The 4,464-nt window shown below is 41.3% G+C and overlaps 1 non-coding gene across 1 annotated transcript; it reads right to left on the minus strand.

Moving 5' to 3' along the window:
* Positions 1–2,400: 2,400 nt before the first annotated feature.
* LOC112731372 (small nucleolar RNA R71) lies at positions 2,401–2,508 on the minus strand. The gene has a single exon (XR_003167153.1). It is a non-coding gene; the product is annotated as a small nucleolar RNA R71 (small nucleolar RNA).
* Positions 2,509–4,464: the final 1,956 nt, after the last annotated feature.

Here is a 4,464-nt window from a genome sequence, read left to right on the forward strand (position 1 = left end):
AAGGCAAGGGCAAATAAAAAGGATCCCAAGGCTTTGAGCATCAGTGGATAGGAGGGCCTAAAGGAATAAAATCCTGGTCTAAGCGGCTAAACCAAGCTGTCCCTAACCATGTGCTTGTGGCATGAAGGTGCCAAGTGAAAACTTGAGACTGAGCGGTTAAAGTCAAGGTCCAAAGCAAAAAAAGAGTGTGCTTAAGAACCCTGGACACCTCTAATTGGGGACTTTAGCAAAGCTGAGTCACAATCTAAAAAGGTTCACCCAATTATGTGTCTGTGGCATTTATGTATCCGGTGGTAATACTGGAAAACAAAATGCTTAGGGCCACGGCCAAGACTCATAAAAGAAGCTGTGTTCAAGAATCATCATACTGAACTAGGAGAATCAATAACACTATCTGAACTCTGAGTTCCTATAGATGCCAATCATTCTGAACCTCAATGGATAAAGTGAGATGCCAAAACTATTCAAGAGGCAAAAAGCCATAAGTCCCGCTCATTTGATTGGAGCTATGTTTCATTGATAGTTTGGAATTTATAGTATATTCTCTTCTTTTTATCCTACTTTCTTTTCAGTTGCTTGGGGACAAGCAACAATTTAAGTTTGGTGTTGTGATGAGCGGATAATTTATACGCTTTTTGGCATTTTTTTAGTATGTTTTTAGTAGGATCTAGTTACTTTTAGGGATGTTTTCATTAGTTTTTATGTTGAATTCATATTTCTGGACTTTACTATGAGTTTGTGTGTTTTTCTGTGATTTCAGGTATTTTCTGGCTGAAATTGAGGTACTTGAGCAAAAAATCAGATTCAGAGGTTGAAGAAGGACTGCTGATGCTGTTGGATTCTGACCTCCCTGCACTGAAAGTAGATTTTCTGGAGCTACAGAAATAGAAATGGCGCGCTTCCAATTGAGTTGGAAAGTAGACATCCAGGGCTTTCCAGAAATATATAATAGTCTATACTTTGGCCAAGAATAGATGATGCAAACTGGCGTTCAACGCCAGCTCTCTGCCCAATTCTGGCATCCAGCGCCAGAAAAGGATCCAAAACCAGAGTTGAACGCCAGAAATGGATCAAAACCTGGCGTTCAACTCCACAAATGGCCTCTACACGTGGAAAGCTAAAGCTCAGCTCAAGCACACACCAAGTGGGCCCCGGAAGTGGATTTATGCATCAATTACTTACTCATGTAAACCCTAGTAGCTAGTTTATTATAAATAGGACATTTTACTAGTGTATTTGACATCTTTTGAACCATCTTTGAATCTTTGGATGCCTGGTTCTTAGATCAGAGGGGCTGGCCATTCGGCCATGCCTGGACCTTTCACTTATGTAATTTTAATGGTAGAGTTTCTACACTCCATAGATTAAGGTGTGGAGCTCAGCTGTTCCTCAAAGATTAATGCAAAGTACTACTGTTTTCTATTCAATTCATCTTATTTCGCTTCTAAGATATTCATTCGCACTTCAACCTAAATGTGATGAACGTGACAATCATCATCATTCCCTATGAACGCATGCTTGACAACCACTTCCGTTCTACCTTCGACTGAATGAGTATCTCTTAGATCTCTTAATCGGAATCTTCGTGGTATAAGCTAGAATGATGGCGGCATTCAAGAGAATCCGGAAGGTCTAAACCTTGTCTGTGGTATTCCGAGTAGGATTCAATGATTGAATGACTGTGACGAGCTTCAAACTCACGATTGCCGGGCGTAGTGACAGACGCAAAAGGATAGTAGATCCTATTCCAGCATGATCGAGAACCGACAGATGAATAGCCGTGCCGTGACAGGGTGCATTGACCATTTTCACTGAGAGGATAAGATGAAGCCATTGACAAGGGTGATGCCTCCAGACCATTAGCCGTGCCGTGACAGGGCATTTGGATCATTTTCCCGAGAGAAGACCGAAAGTAGCCATTGACAATGGTGATGTATCACATAAAGCCAGCCATGGAAAGGAGTAAGACTGATTGGATGAAGATAGCAGGAAAGCAGAGGTTCAGAGGAACGAAAGCATCTCTATTCGCTTATCTGAAATTCTCACCAATGAATTACATAAGTATTTCTATCCTTTATTATTTATCTTTTAATTATCTAATCCAATCACATTTAATCCTACCTGACTGAGATTTGCAAGGTGACCAGAGCTTGCTTCATACCAACAATCTCCGTGGGATTCGACCCTTACTCACGTAAGGTATTACTTGGACGACCCAGTGCACTTGCTGGTTAGTTGTGTGAAGTTGTGAACCATGGTATTGGCATCATGTTTTTGGCGCCATTACCAGGGAAAGAAAGAGCGATGAATTTTACATAATCAGTAGTGTAATCACAATTTCTGCGCACCACGCTCGGAAAAGAGTTTTTGGAGAAATTCTTTCCATTTGAAGTTACTGATAAACTAAGGAAAGATATTTCCACTATTGTTCAAGATGACAACGAGACTCTCTTTGAATATTGGGAGCGCTTCAATAATCTTCTGGAAGCATGCCCCCACCACATGATTGACAAGATAGTGTTACTCAGTTATGTCACACAGGGCATGAGGCCCCAAGATAAAACCACATTGGAAAGTGCTAGCAATGGGTCTATGAAGAAGTACAAGACCACAGATGAGGCATGATAATTGATCAGCGACTTAGCTGAATCCACTAGGAACCACAGACAGAAGCAAGGCCGTTCAAAAGCCGTTGCAGAAGTATCCTCTAGCAGAGAGACGGCTGCTCTAACTCAGAGTATCTGTGAGATGACCAACTTGCTAAAGCAGATGCAATTGAATCAACAACAAGTTCAGCAAGCTCAACCTTCTCCAGCACAGCAAAGCCAACGGTTAGTCCCACAGAGAGTTTGTAGAATTTGTGCTGATTATAGCCATTATACTTATGAATGCCCGCAACTCTAACAGGAAGACAACATGGTGGCATCCACTCATAACTTCTATGATCGCCCCAACCAAGGGTACAATCAAGGTGGAAATAATAACCATGGATGACAGGACAATTCTAACCAGAATTGGAGGGACAACAATAATAGAGGAGGCAGAGATAATCAGGGAAATCAGAGGTGGAATAATAACAACAACAGGCAGCAGAACCAACCTTACAGAGTACCTCACCTGAGGCAATCCCAAAGACCACAGAATACCCAACAGCAGACCTCTCAATTTACTCATTCTTCTTTATCTCCTAATGAAGAGTTACTACAATCCTTTGAGTGGAGATAACAGACCATGGAAAATAACATTATGAATAACATTAATGCCAGTCTAAATGGTCTGACCTATACTTTGTAAGCTCTTGTTTCACAGATTGGATCAATGCAAAATTCCAGTAACCAACCTTCAAGCTCCACTGGAATCTCCTCTCAACCATTACCCAATCCAAAGGGAGGCATTAATGCCATCACCCTGAGGTCCGGAACCACACTGCAGGAGAGGAATCAGGAGGAGCCAAGCTCACCAGATCACGCCTCAGCTGAAGAGGTAGTAGAAATAGAAGATGTCGAAGAAGAAGAGGACATACAGGACATAGCTGAAGAAGAAGAAGTGCAACCACAAAAGGAAGCACCAAAAGGCGCAGACACTGCAGAAAACACTACTCCCATTCCCTTTCCACAACTTGCAAGGAAGCCCAGGAAGCAACTGGAACCCGATCCCAAAATGGTAGAAATATTCAAAAAGGTTGAGGTAACCGTTCCTCTTTTTGATGTTATTCAACAAGTACCTAAATATGCAAAGTTTCTAAAAGATTTATGTATACATAAGGACAAAATTCATGAATTAGAAACTATTCCTTTAGATAGTTTCATATCTGCTTTAATGGGAGGATTACCTGAGAAGTGTAGTGACCCAGGTCCTTGTATAGTTAGTTTTACTATTGGTGGAGTAGTAATTTATGATTGCATGTGTGATTTAGGAGCCTGTGTTAGTATAATGCCTTTGTCTATATATGATATTTTGAGGCTCCCTCCCTTAAAAAGGTCGGCAGCTCGTTTTGTGTTAGCAGATAAAAGCATTATTACAGTGGCTGGAGTTGCTGAAGATGTTTTAGTGAACATTAAAGGGCTTACATTTCCCACTGATTTTTATATCTTGGAGATGCTCCATAATGACTCAGATAAGCCATCATCAATCCTACTTGGAAGACCATTCCTGAAGACATCAAAATTCAAATTGGATGCTTTTTCAGGAACATACTCCTTTGAAATAGATGGCCGCATAGTAATCTTCAATCTGAATGGAGTCATAAACAACCCTCCAGAAGATCATTCTATCTTCCAGTGTGATGTCATAGATGAAACTGTAGCTGAAGTTCACAAGGAAGAGTTCGAAGAGAGGCACACTGGACAAGGTCCAAGTGTGGGGACCCTCTTAACTGACAATGAGGGCACTTCGCCATTTTCACAAGCTCTAGATAATCTAGAGCCTGCCCATGATCAGAAGTTAGAGTTAAAACCCCTCCCT

This window comes from Arachis hypogaea, chromosome 12, assembly GCF_003086295.3.
Source record: "Arachis hypogaea cultivar Tifrunner chromosome 12, arahy.Tifrunner.gnm2.J5K5, whole genome shotgun sequence".
NCBI lineage: Eukaryota > Viridiplantae > Streptophyta > Magnoliopsida > Fabales > Fabaceae > Arachis > Arachis hypogaea.